Raw genomic sequence first — 7,020 nt, 5'->3', positions numbered from 1 at the left:
GTGCTGGGGAGGCTGCAATAGGTGGATCCCTATGAGTTCAAGCTGTGTAGCAAGACCCTGTACTAAATAAATAAATAAGTAAATATTTAAAAAAACATGGAGTTCGAGATAGAGGGATAATTTTGGCCCCTGATCCTAGTTATTCTCCTCTTGGAAAATTTTGAGAGAGGGTTTGAGGCTTGGATCTACATCAGCTGGTAGGTATCTGTGAGGCAGTGATCTAATATAATATTAAGTATACATAAAGGGGCTAGGGAGATAGTTTGGTGGGATAAGCCCCTGCCTAGCAAGCGGAAGGACCTGAGTTCAAAGCCTGGTACCTCATGCCAAGCTGGCCCCAAAACCGAGTGTGGTGGCGCACTCCTGTGATCACAGTGTTAAGGAGGCTGAGCCCAGGAGGATCACTATGAATCTGAACTGCATAGTGTGACCTTGTATCAAATAAATAAATTTTTAAAGTAATTTGAAAAAACAAAGGAAGACAGACTTGCCAGCTGACCCCACATTGAACCACAGAATAATCCTTGGGCTCCCCTATCTTTGGACTTCCTATTACATGACATAATACACATTGCCAAAATTTGAGCCAGTTTGTTCAGATTTTCTATGACTTGTAGCTAAATACAGAAAATGGGTGGCTGCTTCTACTATTGCTCAACTTCTTAGGCTTTTCTGACTGCTTTCTCTCAGATTAAGGAGGATTATGTTCTAAATTAAAGGTTGCCAGCACAGGAGGTGCAATTCCCATGGTAAACCACCTACTTCATATATTTTCAAAGGAGCGGTCCTCTGTAGCCATGATCAAAGGCAGATATCCTTGTAGGCTTTGCTCCTTAATGTTAGAGTCATTTATAGACCTTGGTTATGGAAAAATTGTGCTGATAGGGAACACTCTGGCCATGTCCCCAGAAGGAGAATTGCACTGATTCTTGAGTGAAACACTAACTTCCAATGACTTTGATCCACAGGGGGGAGAAGCTCTTGCAAAAGCTACTTGAAATAATATATATTAATACAATTCCATCATAAATAATATATACTATTAATATGGCTTTAAATAATTTATAATGCTAGATTTGCATAATAAATAATACATAAATATGTAATCATCCCGTGAAGTCATGTGAAATTAGTAATCATGAAGGAAATTTAACCTGATCATGTGCTTTGAGAGGAAAGACTCGCAAGTGACTCGGGGCCCTAATCAGAGCTGAAATGTAATTTCTCAGCTGAGGGGAACACCAGCTTTGGAGAGAAGTACTTGATTTGTATATCTTATGACTCAGAAAAGGAGCTACTAATAGACTCTTCAGTGCAGAAGGAGATTCCATTGGCTTATAACACTGCTTTTTTCTTTAAAAAAGAAATCTCTAATCTACCAGTAATTGGAGATTGTTTTCTAAAAATTAAGCAGTTTCAAATATTGCTATTGACGCTTTCACACCCTTCCTTTTTTTTTTAATTGACTAGATACAGGGTCTCATTACACAGTTCAAACTCGTAGTGATCCTCCTGTCTCCACCTACCCAGTGCTGGGATTATAGGCATGCGCCACCATGCTTGGTTCCAGGGCTGGCACAGCATGCAGTCCTGGGGATCGAACTTAGGACTTTGTTCTTTCCAGGCAGGCGCTTATGCCACCAAGCTATCTCCCCAGCCCAAGCCCTTCCACTTTCTTGAGATTCATTTGTTTTACCTTATTTAATTTTCCTGCTAGCCCCTCATGGTATACACAATTCTCCCAATTTCCCAGCTCAGGAAACAGTGAGTAGGAATGGTTAGAGACATACCCAAAGTCAAAAAGCTCATTTAATGTGGAGGACAAGGATATACATTTGGATGTGTTAGGAGATTTTAGACAAGGTCTTTTTAAACTGGGAGGACTGGCCTCAAACTTTCAACCCTCCTGGTTTAGCCTCCCGTATTCCTGGGATTATAGGCATGCCACACCATGCCTGGACCTGTCTGTCATTGTTAATTGAGCTCTTCTGTGTGGATTAAGATTTTGGATTCTTTAAGTTCAAATTTAATGAAACTTTTGAAGAATCTCTTCAGTTTGCTTGACGCTGTGCTGATGTTTTTACATAGGTGAGATCATTTGTCTTCTACAATAAACCTATTTGAATATTAGTGTCTTCATTTTACAGATTAGGAAACTGAGGCTCACAAAAATGAATAACTTGTCCAAGACTCAGAGCATGAGGTGAAAGCAGGTTCCAGAAACTTCAAGCCACACCATAGTGTTTCTCTGGTGAAGAATGTTGTTTTAGTACCAGATGGTTGGTCTTCTTCAAAGAGCAAGCTAACAGTCTTCCTTCAGGTTCTGATCCTTCTCTAGTGAGACAAAATGCTTTTTTTTGTTTGTTTGTTTTTCAATTTGGTAGGAGAGACAGGTTGTAGGGGCCGAGATTTTTATCTAGAGATTTGGGAATATTCAGGACAATTTGCTGTTTCTCAGATTTTCAAGGCAGCCATACAGAACAGCCTCAAATATCTCTGTTCCCAAATCTCTTTAGGAAACACTTACATTCCTTTGTCCCTCTGGTTCTGCTCTTCATAGACTATACAGTAGTTGGTTTAAAGTCCCAATTCCTCACAGAGTAGTATTCTAGAAAACTATGCTTTGAGATTATTTCATCTGAGAAAGATGTAACCCACTAAAGAGGTGCAAAGAAGGGTTGAAACTATAAATGCCAAGCTGACCCAGAAGAGCAAATATAAACCATTTGCATCTTTCATGCTGAATTATAGTTTAACAAGCATACATTAAACCCTTAAGCTTTTTTCTTAAGCAAGAATAAATCTAAGTTGACTACCCCAGCATATGTATTTGTTTTCCCTACACTGTCTATAAACTATGTCCTAGGTGAGCATTTATAAGCCTGAGTGAAAACCAGACAAACAATTGTGAGAATAAGTGACAACTATAACAGTTCATGATAAGACAGTCACAACAAAGGAAACACTATGCATTAAGTGATTTTTCCTGCAAATCCTTTATACATATGTCAAGCTGTGTGCTGGCAGCGTGAAAGAGAATAAATCAAAGAGAATACCCGTATAAGAAAGGTTTTTAGGCAAATGCTGTCTCGTATGCATAAATTGAATACATAGTCATTAAAAAAGCCCAAAGGAACAGCATAGGTTTCTTAGGAATTTTACACAATGAAGTTACTTAGCAATTGTACAACAATTTGTGTTGATGGAGTACTTTACGATTATTTGCTCATTAAATCTTATGACACTTCTGCCATGTAGGTCCATACCATTAGTTAATTTTATACCCAAGGTAACTGAAGCAGAAGATTTTTAAGTAAGTTTCCCAGAGTCACACAGCTTAATGTAAGCTGGGCAAAGACTTCACTTTTAGAACTCCTGGCCCTTCCAGTCCTAAGTTCTGTATTCATGAGGGTGGAGCAAATGTCTATTAGTTTCCTCTTCAGACAGGGATTGGTCAGGGGTCACTTAGGGTCCAAGCCTCCCAGTGGTAACTCTGGAAGTGCTCGTGGTTGGTTGGTGCTAGTATTTAAGCTGGAACCAGAGTCATCCCATATCAGTGCGTACCTACAAGACACAAACACATCTCTGGGATGGAGTTTAGTTTAAGATGGCCATGACAACAAAGCCAACCCTATAGCTCTCAGTCTAACCTACAATACCTGAGAGACTTTAAAATAAACTAGTGGTCCAAAGCCAATGCAATGCAAATGTCTGAGATTGACGTTGGACAAGGATGTTGTCCCTGAAAATACCCAGGTTTTGCTAGCAAGTGTCCAGAGTTGAAAGCTAGTGATGCAAAGATCCTTCCAGACTTGCTGGGCATGGTTGGAAAAGTTGTTCATCGCACAAGAACACCTAACTTCAACGGGGCTAGTGAGCACTGAAATTTGGCCCCAACAAATTAGTGTTTCTAATTTAGGAGTGGCATTGGTTCTCAAAAATCATCTTTTGATCCCTGGTTCCACAAAAAAAAAAGAAAAGAAAAAAAAATCTTCTGTCTGATTTCCACAAAGGAGGCCCGAGTTAATTTTCATGGATGTGCACTTGTGCATATCTATGAATTTTGTTTTGTTTGTTTTTTCTTTTTTAAGTTGGGTTTTTTTTTGTTTTTTTTTTTTGCATTTTAGTGAAGGGTCTCACTACTAGATCAGACTTGTACTGATCTACCTATTTACAGCCTCCCAAGAACTGGGATTACAGACATGTACTACCACGCCCAGTCTCAATTGCCATCTCAGCATACCCAGGGAGTGGGGCCAGCATGGCAGACCAGGGGATTGAACCCCTGGCCCCTGTGCCTGCTTGCAGGTGCTTTAATCTGCTGAGTTGTTTGGTCAGCCCTCAATATATATATATATATATATATATATATATATATATATTTGACCTACTTGGAATATGAAAGAAATAAAGGTGGAGGGGAGGGAAAAGGATGTGCTTGTCCTGTCCCTCTCCCAAGGCCTAAGGTGGCCATGTCCAACCTAGATCACTGTGCTCTGCACCTCCGTTCTACCTCCTCGTCCATCTTTCTGAGTTCCTTCCCTTCCTCTCCTCTTCTTTCCAGATATTATCCTTTATTAGAGCAGAAAAACACCTGACCCACATGGACTCGACTTCCTGGAATATATAATTCTGAGCACTGGATAAAAACAAAAACCTTGGAAGTAGCAAAAGGACAAACAAGCAAGGGAATACAGATGTCACCATGTCCCTTGATGCCATCTGGTGCACGCTCCCAGTTGGCACAGATTGCTCATTATACTCTTTTCTTAATAGGTTTCATTCTGATTCTATGTTCAAAATTATCAATCTCAACTTTCAGCTTTCGGCTAGGAGGAGGCTAAGGTGCAACTTTCTTCGGTCGTCCTAAAGCCGGGTTCATCCAACACCAGCTGCCTCCAGCATGCCACTCAAGTTCAACCCCAATGAGATCAAAGTCATGTACCTGAGGTGCACACCAGTGGTGAAGTTGGCACCACGTCTGCTCTGGCCCCCAAGATCGGTCCACTGGGTCTGTCTCCAAAAAAGTGGGGGATGACATCACCAGTGCAACTAGTGGGAAGGGTCTGCAGATTGCAGTGCAACTGAGCACTCAGAACAGACAGGCTCAGACTGAGGTGGTGCCTCCTGCCTCTGCCCTGATCATCGAGGCCCTCAAGGAGCCACCAAGAGACAGAAAGAAGCAGAAAAACATTAAATACAGTGGAAATATCACCTTTGATGAAATTGTCAACATTGCCCGACAGATGCGGCACCAGTTTTTAGCCAGAGAACTTTCCGGAACCATTAAGGAGATCCTGGGGACTGCCCAGTCTGTGGGCTGCAACATGGACAGCCAGCACCCTCATGACATCATAGATGACATCAACAATGGTGGTGTTGTGCCCAGCTAGCTAAGGAGCATGAGAAAATCTGTCAATAAAGACATGATCTGACAAAAAAAAATTATCATCTCAGTCCCCAGGATGGTGGGATCATAAATGAAACAAAGCCTATCATGAGCTATGAAATTACTGAAGTCATGTAATGAGGACATCTGTAGGTTTTGGGGATTGAACTCAGGTCCTAGCACTTGCCAGGTAAGTGCTTATCCTACTGAGCCATTTCCCAGCCCCAATGTGTAGGTTTTACATTATTCTATTTCTCATTGTGCTTGGAATTTTCCATTATACAAAGGCAGAGGACAAAAAGCAAGCTTGAGATCCTGTGCTATTTCTTGTCTTCTTTCATTTTGCTTATCATTGCCTGTACAATGTTCTGTTTAGTTTTGTTGTTTTAAGTCACATCGATTGGACTCAGGTTCTTTTTTACTTCAAAATAATATGCTTTGCTTTGAATCATAGACAGTCTAATAAACTAAATTTCCTAATCCATTAGGATCTGAATGATAAAAAGTCATGTCACCCCCCACAGTTTAGCAGAGCATCTTCCGATCTGTCTAGCCATCCCCTTCCAATCTGGCCTCATGATGCTGACAGTTGGCTTTCCTTCACTCCCCCCCGGGGGACGGCCACTCCCTGCACCCAGTCAGCCCAGCACTCTGCCATGGGTCTCCTGTGAAATGTGGGAATGCTTCTCCAGTTGGAGATGAAAGACTTACAGTGTGAGTGGGAAAACGGAATGTAGCTTTGGAACAACTTCAGTGCTTGTACCTCTCAGTTCCTCTTTGCCATCTCTTTCCATTAGCCTGGAGCAGCCAGGATGTCCCCCCACCTACTGGAGCACTGGCTCTCACAGTTGTACACTGAAAAGGAATTTTACAGGCCTCCAAGGTGAGAAGTCCTTCACTTCATTTCATAACAACCACATGAAGCCACATCCTAGACACACGGTTTATATGTGTGCCAAGAAATGTGACCTCCTCTGGACAGCCACAGTGGCTCACATATACATCTGTCGTGGTGGTGTCACATTGTGTTCTGTGTGCTTATTTATCTCATTCTTCCCAATAGATGGAGCTCCTCAAGAACAGAGCAAGCTAGTACTTTCTAAGCTTCCGGTACCTCACATCCTGTTTGACCCAAGCTAGGTGATCCACGAGTGTTTATCAAGTGAGGAAATGGCCTGAAATGCAAGCCCAATTCCTCTAACTTAAAAGGAAATTGTTTGGAAATACTATATTTAGATATAAAGAAATGCTGACCCCTCCAAGCGGCAAACAGCTATGCTATTCCTACCAGTTCTGGCCTCTGCTCCCCCACGGGTGAGCTCCGGCTTGGCTCTTTGAGGTTGAGTCTGCCAGAAAAGAACACAGTCACTGTGCCCCACTCCTCCAAATCAGTTTCTTAAATGAAAAATAGAAAGAAAAAGCAAAGTTTCTATCTGTGCTTTTGACAAGATCGAACAGCCAGCTTATTGACGAAGCATTTCTGTTATCTCCACCAGCTCCAATAGCTTCCTGAGGCTGCAATGAGTGTTTATGGCTCTTGTCTTTTCACGAAGACTAATTAATAGTCTTTCTATGATGTTACCTTTAAGGGGCACAAAGATGGGCAAACCTGTCTGCAACAAGATAAAAGG

The 7,020-nt window shown here is 41.6% G+C and overlaps 1 pseudogene; it reads left to right on the top strand.

Annotated features, from left to right (window-relative positions):
- Nucleotides 1-4,903: 4,903 nt before the first annotated feature.
- On the top strand, nucleotides 4,904-5,393 carry LOC111815019 (annotated as a pseudogene).
- The last annotated feature ends 1,627 nt before the right edge of the window (nucleotides 5,394-7,020 follow it).

Source organism: Octodon degus, unplaced genomic scaffold (assembly GCF_000260255.1).
Source record: "Octodon degus isolate 3935 unplaced genomic scaffold, OctDeg1.0 scaffold00001, whole genome shotgun sequence".
In the NCBI taxonomy this organism is placed as follows: Eukaryota; Metazoa; Chordata; class Mammalia; order Rodentia; family Octodontidae; genus Octodon; species Octodon degus.
This window is presented reverse-complemented; position numbering and strand designations above follow the sequence as displayed.